Source organism: Ceratotherium simum, chromosome 33 (assembly GCF_057802395.1).
Source record: "Ceratotherium simum simum isolate JZ-2026a chromosome 33, ASM5780239v1, whole genome shotgun sequence".
NCBI classification, from domain to species: Eukaryota; Metazoa; Chordata; class Mammalia; order Perissodactyla; family Rhinocerotidae; genus Ceratotherium; species Ceratotherium simum.
Window position 1 is genome coordinate 6,203,416 of NC_141932.1, and position 11,372 is coordinate 6,214,787.

An 11,372-nucleotide genomic window follows, 5' to 3' on the forward strand; every position below is an offset into this window, starting at 1 on the left:
AAAAACAAAAATTAACGTACAAAGGAACTCCCATCAGGCTCTCAGCGGATTTCTCAACAGAAACTTTACAGGCTAGAAGAGACTGGAATGATATATTCAAAATCCTGAAAGACAAAAACTTTCAGCCAAGAATACTTTATCCAGCAAAAATATCCTTCAAATATGATGGAGAAATAGTAACTCTCTCAGATAAACAAAAGCTAAGGGAGTTCATGGCCACGAGACCCCCACTACAAGAAATACTCAAGAAGGCCCTCAGGCCTGAAAAAAAGAAGAGAAAGGGAACACAAAGCTTGGAGCAAGGAGAAAAGTAGGTAGACAAACTCAGAAAAATAGTAGATCTTTACCGGAATAGGTTAGCAACCACTTAAATACTAAATTCAAAGATCAAAGGAAGAAATTCACCAAAAATAAATTTAACCTCATCACTGTAAACACACAGCCACAACACAAGATAGAATAAGGTATAACAAGAAAAACTTAGAAGGGGAAGAGGAAAGTGACTGAATTGACTTAGTATAAGGAAATAGGAGGCCATCAGATAATGGACTATATCATACACAATATTTTTTGCCCAAACCTCAAGGTAACCACTAAACAAATAATCAAAACAAAACCACATATGATAAACAAAGAGAAAAGTAGAAGAGTCATAAGACAGAACAACCAAACTGAATTGGCAGTCCGAAACAAATGGGACAAGAAACAAAGGAAATGCAAAAGAACCAGAAAATAAGTGACAAAACAGCAACATTAAGCCCTCATATATCAATAATTACCCTAAATGTAAATGGATTGAACTCTCCAATCAAAAGATACAGAGTGGCAGGATGGATTAAAAAGCAAGACCCAACAATATGCTGCCTTCAGGAAACACATCTTAACACTAAAGACAAGCACAGGCTCAGAGTGAAAGGATGGAAGACAATACTCCAAGCTAATGGCAAACAAAAGAAAGCAGGTGTTGCCATACTCATATCAGACAAAGTAGACTTCAAGATAAAACAGGTTAAGAAAGACAAAGAAGGGAAATATATAATGATAAAAGGGACACTCCATCAAGAAGACACATCACTTATAAATATATACGCACCCAACATAGGAGCACCAATGTACATAAAGCAACTATTAACAAACCTAAAAGGAAACATCAACAACAACACAATAATAGTAGGGGATCTTAACACCCCACTTACAGCAATGGATAGATCATCCAGACAAAAAGTCAATAAAGAAATAGTAGACTTAAATGAAAAACTGGACGAGATGGACCTAGTAGACATATACAGAGCACTCCACCCAAAAACAGCTGACTACACATTCTTCTCAAGCACGCATGGAACATTCTCTAGAATAGACCATATGTTGGGAAACAAAGCAAGCCTCAATAAATTTGAGAAGATTGAAATCATAACAAGCATCTTTTCAGACCATAAGGCTATGAAACTGGAAATGAACCAGGAAAAAAAAACTGGGAAAGTGACAAAAATGTGGAGATTAAACAACATGCTACTGAACAACCAATGGACCATTGATGAAATTAAAGGAGAAATCAAAAACTATCTGGAAACAAACGAAAATGATAATATGCCGTATCAAACCATATGGGATGCAGCAAAAGCGGTCCTGAGAGGGAAACTCATAGCGATACAAGCCCACCTTAACAAACAAGAAAAAGCCCTAATAGGCAACCTTAAATTACACCTAACAGAACTAGAGAAAGAAGAACAAACAAAGCCCAAAGCCAGCAGAAGGAGAGAAAGAATAAAAATCAGAGCAGAAATAAATGATATTGAGACCAAAAAAACAGTAGAAAGGATTAATGAAACAAAGAGTTGGTTCTTCGAGAAGATAAACAAAATCGACAAACCCTTAGCCAGGCTTACTAAGAAAAAAAGAGAAAAGGCTCAAGTAAATAAAATTAGAAATGAAAGAGGAGAAATTACAACGGATACCATGGAAATACAGAGGATTATAAGAGAATACTATGAGAAATTATATGCAAACAAATTGGACAATCTAGAAGAAATGGATAAATTCTTAGACTTATACAACCTTCCAAAATTGAACCAAGAAGAAATGGAGAATCTGAATAGACCAATAACAAGTAAAGAGATTGAAATAGTAATCAAAAACCTCCCCCTAAATAAAAGTCCAGGACCAGATGGCTTCTCCAGTGAATTTTACCAAACATTCAAAGAAGATTTAATACCCATCCTTCTCAAACTATTCCAAAAAATAGAGGAAGATGGAACACTTCCTAAATCATTCTACGAGGCAACATCACCCTGATACCAAAACCAGACAAAGACAGTACAAAGAAAGAAAATTACAGGCCAACATCGCTGATGAACATTGATGCAAAAATCCTCAACAAAATATTGGCAAACCGAATACAACAATACATTAAAAAGATCATACACCATGATCAAGTGGGATTTATACCAGGGATGCAGGGATGGTTCAACATCTGCAAATCAATCAACGTGATACATCACATCAACAAAACAAAGAACAAAAACCACATGATCATCTCAATAGACGCAAAGAAGGCATTTGACAAGATACAACATCCATTTATGATAAAAACTCTCAATAAAATGGGAATAGAAGGAAAGTACCTCAACATAATAAAGGCCATATATGACAAACACACAGCCAACATCATACTCAACGGGAAAAGACTGAAAGCCATTCCTCTGAGAACAGGAACGAGGCAGGGCTGCCCACTCTCACCACTCCTGTTCAACATAGTACTGGAGGTTTTGGCCAGAGCAATTAGGCAAGAAAAAGGAATAAAAGGAATCCAAATAGGTAACGAAGAAGTGAAACTCTCACTATTTGCAGATGACATGATTGTATATATAGAAAACCCTAAAGAATCTGTTGGAGAACTATTAGAAACAATCAACAACTACAGCAAAGTTGCAGGGTACAAAATCAATCTACAAAAATCAGTTGCATTTCTATATGCTAATAATGAACTAACAGAAAGAGAGCTCAAAAAGATAATACCATTTACAATTGCATCAAAAAGAATAAAATACCTAGGAATAAATCTTACCAAGGAGGTGAAGGACCTATACAATGAGAACTACAAGACATTATTGAAAGAAATCCACGATGACATAAAGAAATGGAAAGATATCCCATGCACGTGGATTGGAAGAATAAACATAGTTAAAATGTCTATATTACCTAAAGCAATCTACAGATTCAATGCAATCCCAATCAGAATCCCAATGACATTCTTCACAGAAATAGAAAAAAGAGTACTAAAATTTATATGGGGCAACAAAAGACCCCGAATAGCTAAAGAAATCCTAAAAAAAAAGAACAAAGTAGGAGGCATCACAATCCCTGACTTCAAAACATACTACAAAGCCATAGTAATCAAAACAGCATGGTACTGGTACAAAAACAGACACACAGATCAATGGAACAGAATTGAAAGCCCAGAAATAAAACCACACATATACGGACAGCTAATTTTCGACAAAGGTGCTAAGAACATGCAATGGAGAAAGGAAAGTCTCTTCAATAAATGGTGTTGGGAAAACTGGACAGCCACATGCAAAAGAATGAAAGTGGACCATGTGCTATCGCCATTCACAAAAACTAACTCAAAATGGATCAAAGACCTGAAGGTGAGACCTGAAACTATAAAACTCATAGAAGAAAATGTAGGCTACACACTATTTGACATTGGGTTTAAAGGAATCTTTTTGGATGACATGGCTACCCAGACTAGGGAAACTAAAGAAAAAATAAACAAGTGGGACTTTATCAGATTAAAGAGATTTATAAGACAAATCAAACCAGAATCAAGATGAACAGACAACCAACCAGCTGGGAGAGAATATTTGCAAAACATACATCTGACAAGGTGTTGATCTCCACAATATATAAAGAACTCACAAAACTGAACAACAAAAAAACAAACAACCTGATCAAAAAATGGGCAAAGGAAATGAAGAGACACTTCTCCAAAGAAGATATACAGATGGCCAATAGGCACATGAAAAGATGCTCAACATCACTAATCATCAGGGAAATGCAAATCAAAACAACACTAAGATACCACCTCACGCCTGTTAGAATGGCTATAATCACCAAGACAAAAAACAACAAATGTTGGAGAGGATGTGGAGAAACAGGAACCCTCATACACAGCTGGTGGGAATGCAAATTGGTGCAGCCTCTATGGAAAACAGTATGGAGATTCCTCAAAGAATTAAAAATAGAGATGCCCTATGATCCAGCCATCCCACTACTGGGAATCTATCCAACGCACCTGAAATCAACAATCCCAAGAGGCTTATGCACCCCTATGTTCATTGCAGCATTATTCACCATAGCCAAGAAGTGGAAGCAACCTAAGTGTCCTTCGACTGACGATTGGATTAAGAAAATGTGGTATATATATACAATGGAATACTACTCAGCCATAAAAAAAGACAAAATCGTCCCATTTTCAACAACATGGATGGGCCTGGAGCGTATTATGTTAAGTGAAATAAGCCAGAAAGGGAAAGACAAACACTGTATGATCTCACTCATATGTGGAATATAAACCAACACAATGACAGAGAAAACTGGACTGTGGTTACCAGGGGCAATGGGGGTGGGGGGAGGATAGTGGGGGGTGGGCACAAGGGGCGAAGGGAGTCATATATATGGTGATGGACAAACAAAAATGTACAACCCAAAATTTCACAATGTTAGAAACCATTAAACATCAATTTAAAAAAATATACAATAGAAATAATTTTTAGTGGTAAAAATTTGAAATCTTTCCACCTGTAGCTGAGAGTGAGACAACAATGTTCACTATGACCTCTTCTATTCAGCAGGGCAGTGGAAGAACCAACAAAATAAATAAAGCACAAAAAAACTGTGATAAGAGTGAATGGATGGAATCAAATTGTATTACTCAAGGATTACAAAATTGTCTCCAAGGAAACTCTGAATAACATAAACATCTATAATTGTGCTTTGAAAAGTATTGATCCAATGTCACTGGATACATCATCAATATATAAAAATCAGTTGCATTTCAGACTTCCAGTTTGGGACCAAGAGGAAGTAGAGGTTTGTCTCCCTAACACCCATAAGGCTCAGAAAACTCCTGGACCTTGTATATACAGCAAACATGAGAATACTCCAAACAGTGCAGAGAAGGCAGCAGATAGGCTAAGACTCTCAGGACCCCAGGAGTGACACAGTGGGTGTCAAAGGAGCTACATAGGGGGCCTTGACTGTCCCCTCCACCTGGCAGTAATGAGTCAGTACCCCAGCCATGTGTCAGACAAGACCTTCTGTAACAGAAGATTTATATAAGATCCAGACTCTCACAACATAATATCCATAATGTCCAGCGTTCAATTTCAAAAGTCACTCTTCATAACAAGAACCAGGGAAATCTCATCTTGAGTGAGAAAAGACCATTGTCAACAGAAGCTAACACTGAGATGACACAGAGGTTGGAATTATCTGACAAGGATTATAAAGCAGCCATAATAAAAGTGCTTTGATGGGCAATTACACACACGCTTAAAATAAATCTAAGAAAAAAGAAAGTCTCAGCAAAGAAATAGAAGATACAAAGAAGAAGGTAATGGAAATTTTAGATCTGAAAAAGACAATAATCAAAATAAAGGCTCCGCGCATGGGCTCAACAGCAGAATGGAGAGGACAGAGGAAATAATGAACGTGAAGACAGAACAATAGAAATTACACAATCTGAACAACAGGGAGCAAACGAACTGGAAAAGACTATGAACAGAGCTTCAGGACCTGTGGGACTCTAACAAAAGATCTCACATCCATGTGATCCGAGTCCTAGAAGCAGAGGAGACAGAGGACGAGACTGAAGAACTAGTCAAGAAGTCATGGCTGGAATTTCCCCAAACTTGGCAAAAGTCATAAACCTACATATTCATGACACTCAGTGAACCCCAAACAGCAGAAGCCCAAAGAAATCTATGCCAAGACGCATCATAATCAAACTAGGGAAAACAAAACACATACTCCTTGAATGCAGTGAGACAGACATGCCACCTGACCATAGAGGGAAACCATTCAGATGCCAACGGACTTCCCATCAGAAAATGTGAAGGCAGGAAGCAAGTGGAAAGACATTTCAGGTGCAGAAAGAAAAGAACTGTCGAGCTCAAATTCCACAGCAGGTGAAATTATCCTTCAGGGATGAAGGGAAAAGAAAAACATTCTCAGGTGAAAGAAAGCTAAGAGGATTTATTACAAGCAGGACTACCCTAAATTAATGGAAAAGGAAGTTCTTGACCCAGAAAGGACCTGATAAAGGGAGGAATCTTGGAACATGAGGAAGGAAGAATGAAGAATGAGAAGAAAACCTGTGGACACTGGGAGAGTGCAGAGGACAGGAAGTCAAAACTGCCCACTTATTTTCACCTCATGTTATTTTCAAACTCTGAGTCAGCAAAAACAAGCATGCATGCATTTATTCAATGATATTCACATCCTTTTTTAATAGACCAACACTTTAGGAAGAAAGGACAAATTAAAGTTTTAATTCCCAGAGCTCCCACGGTGATGGGAGATGTTTGAATTCCATGCAGCACAGGGAACCTGTGGAACACTGTGAGCAATCAAGACACCCCCAGAAGATCCAGGCCTTAGCAGTCAGGCCAAACGAGCTGCAGGATATGTCAAAACCAAATTGTTGTTAAAGCCTTGAAATGAACCACAAAGTCATTTAATTGACTTCCAAAACATGATTACATACTCTTTAAAGAAAGGAAACAGAATCTGTATACTCAACAGTAGAACTTCCATATTGCCTCGTATCGTGATCAAAAACAACCTTGAAATCAGGTGAACTAGCAGAGGTTAGTGCCACCCTCAAAGACTTAAAGGAGGCAGAGGTGGGGTCACCATATCCCTGCTTAATACACCAGCCTGGCCCCTGAAAAACTCGGTGGATCCTGGGTGGTGGATGGTGGAGGGCCACGGACATCACCAATTACCATCTCCTGTAACCTGCTCTGAGGGATGGATGCATTTTCTAGGACAGAATTGTGCAGCCTCTGGTCACTTTTGTGCAGCTGTGGATCTGGTAACAGAAGCAGCTCTTCTTCCCCTGGGATGGACTGCAGTACATATTCACAGTGTCCAGGGATAAACCAACTCTCTCTCTTTCACATCATCGTCCGAAGGGAACCTTAGCATCTCGACATTGGGCAGAACATCACATTTGTCCACAGTGCTGGTGACATCTTGTTACTTTGACCCGATGAATAGAGAGTGGTGAGTACTCTGGTTGGCCTGGTATGTACTCCAGATGGTGGGAGATTTAAAAATAAAGAAAAAATAAATTCAAAGATTCAGGGCCTGCTGAAGACATGAACTTTCTAGAGGTGCTGCTCTCTGAGCCCTGATAAGACATACCCTGTATCATACCTTGTAACACCTCACACTAAAAAAAAGACACAAATGTGGATGTGAGTATTTGGATAGTGGAAGCAGCATATACCAAACTTGAGAAAAGAGATCTCTCCTTATCAGGTGACTGAGAAGGCCATGGGTTTCAGTGGATCCCAGAGGAAGATAAGAATCTGCAGTACCAGGACCCTACAGCCATGGCCATGTGATCTGCCAGAGCTGGTGGTGCCATAAGAACCCCATGTACGGGATGCTGTGTGAACTCCCAGCTGAGCCCCAATGGCAGATTTGAAGTTTAGCCCCCTTGGGTTCCTGCCATCACATCACCTGCAACAGAGAGTAGATACCACTTAAAAAACTGCTCCTGGATTGATGTCAGCATCATGGTGGATTGAGCTCTTCCCTTAGACTCTTCTCCCTAAGATACAGTGAAAAGGACATTCGTATACCAACAGAGGACATTCACACAACACAAAAGACGTCTGAGAGATCCACACAGACATACATCTGAAGGTGGAGCTGCTGGACACCCCAGAGGAAATGAAAGGAAGTAAGGGATCTCCTCTCCCTCCCCCAATGGCAGGGACCCAGGGCATGGGGCTGCAAGTGGCTCTGAGAGGAGAGGGGAGATCAGCGGCCCTCTGTGGGAACAACTTTGCTCTCCAAGTTTTCTCACAGCTGTGAGAAAGCCTCACGTAGAGCTGACTAAGCTATTGTGAGAGTGTCTTCATCAAGCCAGCCCCCCAGAGGAGCAGATAGTGAGGGCAGAGAGACAACTCCCCAGGGATCACACAGGCAAAACAAAGCACCCCTCCACCAACCCAGGGCTCCTGCTCAGCCAGTTGGCCAGAGTGACCACAGATATGACAGAAAAGCAGCAGCTGTGAGCAAGCAAACCAAGGATCACGGCAGGCTCGGAATGCACAGCTCCTGGTCCCTACCCAGTGGTGGCAGGTGGAATCTGTGAACAGATACTCTCACTATGCGGAGACACAAATCCATGCTATCAAGCAGTATGAAAAAAATATATTAACACTCCAGACCAGAGGGAAAATGACAAGAACCCAGAAATCAATCCTGAAGGCACAGAAAATTATAATCTAATTGGCAAAGAATTCAAAATAGCTATGATAAAAATACTCAATTTGTTACAAGAAAACACAGACAGACAGTTCAATGAAATCATGGACTTCTTCACAAAAGAGACTGAATCTATAAAGAAAAAACAACCAGAAAAGTTGGAGATGAAAAATACAATGGATGAGATAAAGAAAAATCTGGACTCCCTGAATAACAGAGCTGATGTTATGAAGGAGAGAATCAGCAGCCTGGAGGACAGAAATATAGAAATGCTTCAGGCGGAGAAGGAGAGAGATCTAAGACTAAAAAGAAATGAAGACATTCTCAGAGAAATATCTGACTCAATTAGGAAATGCAACATAGGGATAATAGGTATTCCAGAGGGAGAACGGTAGGAGAATGGAGCAGAAAGCTTGTGCAAAGAAATAATAGCTGAGAACTTCCCAAACCTGGGGAAGGAGCTGGAATTACAATTGAAAGAAGCTAATAGAACTCCTAGTTATATCAATGTAAAGACACCTTCTCCAAGGCATATAGTAGTAAAGTTTGCAAAAGTCAGTGACAAAGAAAAAATATTAAGGGCAGCAAGGCAGAAGAAAATAACTTACAAAGGAATCTCTACCAGACTTTCAGCAGATTTCTCAGCAGAAACCTTCCAGGCTAGGAGAGAGTGGAATGATATATTCAAAATTCTGAATGACTAAAACTTTTAGCCAAGAATACTCTATCCAACGAAACTATCCTTCAGATACAAGGGAGAAATCACAACTTTCCCAGATAAACATAACGTGAGCGAGTTCATCACCATGAAGCCCTCTATATAAGAAATGATCAAGAATGCCCTGACAATTGAAGCAAAAAGGAAAAGGTTTACAAAGCCTTCTCAAGGAGATGAATAGACAGACAAAATCAGAAAATTGCAACTCTCTATCAGGACAGGTTACCAAACACTCATTAATAACATTAAATATAAAAGGAAGAAAAGCATCAAAAATAATTATAAACACATCATTTTAAACACAAACTCACAACACAAAAAGGAATAATTTGTGACAACAATAACTTAGATGGGGATGAGCAAAGGGATGGAACCCGCTTAGGCTAATGGAGATAAGAGACTATCAAAAAATGGACTATCTCATCTTTGAGATGTTTTATACAAATCTCATGTAAACACTAAACAAATAATCAGAACAGAGATGCAAATCAAAAATGAAGAGAAAATCATCACAGAAAACCACCAAACTGAAATAGTAGTCAGAAATACATGGGAAGAGAAACAAGGGAAAAACAGAATAACCAGAAATGAGATGAAAAGGCAATATTAATCTCATACACCAATAATCACTCTAAATGTAAGTGGATTGCATTCTCCAATCAAAAGACACAGAGTTGGGGCTGGCCCAGTGACATAGGGGTTAAGTTTTCTCACTCTGCTTTGGCAGCCCAAGGTTTGAAGGTTCGGATCCTGGGGGAGGACTTACACATCGCTCATCAAGCCAAGCTGTGGAGGCATTCCACATACAAAACACAGGAAGAATGACACAGATGTTAGCTCAGGGACAATCTTCCTCACCAAAAAGAAAAAAAAAGACACAGAGTGGCTGGATGGATTAAAAACAAGACCCCACAATACATTGCCTCCAGAAAACACATCTCAGCTCTAAAGACAAACATAGACTCAGAGTGCAGGGATGGAAGACAATACTTCAAGCAAATGGCAAACAAAAGAATGCAGATGTAGCCATAGACATATCAGACAAAGCAGACTTCAAGAAAAAGGAAAAAAAAGAGAGACAAAGAAGGGCAGTATATAATGATAAAAGGAACATTCCACCAAGAGGACACAACACTTATGAGTATATATGCACCCAACACAGGAACACCAAAGTACACATAGAAACTATTAACAAACCTAAAGGGAGAAGTTAACAGAAACTCAATAATTGTAGGAGACCTCAACACTCCACCTACATCAATGGATAGATCATCCAGACAGAATGTCAAAAAGGAAATAGTGGAATTAAATGAAAAACTAGACCAGATGGACTTAATAGATAAATATAGAACATTCCATCCCAAAACAGCAGAATATACACTCTTCTCAAGTGCATAGAACATTCTCAAAGATAGACCATATGTTAGGAAACAAGGAAAGCCTCAATAAATTTGATTCAAATCAATCATGTTGAGCATCTTTTCTGACCACAGTGCTATGAAACTGGAAATCAACTACAAGAAAAAAGCTGGGACAGTCACAAATATGTGGAGACCAAAAAACATGCTCCTGAACAACAATTGGATCAATGAAGAAATCAAAAGAGAAATAAAAAAATACTAGAGACAAATGAAAATGAAAATGCATCATACCAACTTGTATAGGAGGCAACAGAAGTGATTCTAAGACGGGAATTCACAGTAAAAAGGGCTCATCAACATACAAGAAAAATCTAAAGTAAGTAATCTTAAATTACACCTAAGGGAAGTAGAAACAGAAGAACAAACAAAGCCCAAAGTCAGCAGAAGGAGGGAAATAATAAAAATGAGAGCAGAAATAAATGAAATAGAAACCAAAAAAAAAAAAAAAAAGGTAGAAAAGAATAATGAACCTAAGAGCTGGTACTTTGAGAAGATAAAAAAATATGATAAACCCTTAGCCAAACTCACTCTGAAAAAAGAGAGAAGGCTCATGTAAATAAAATTAGCAATGAACAAGAAAAAATTACAAAGGATATCACAGAAATACAAAGAATTTAAAAAGAATACTATAACAACTATATGCCAACAAATTGGATAACCTAGAATAAATGGATAAATTCTGAGACTCATACAACCCCTCAAAACTGAATCAAGAACAAACAGAGAATCTA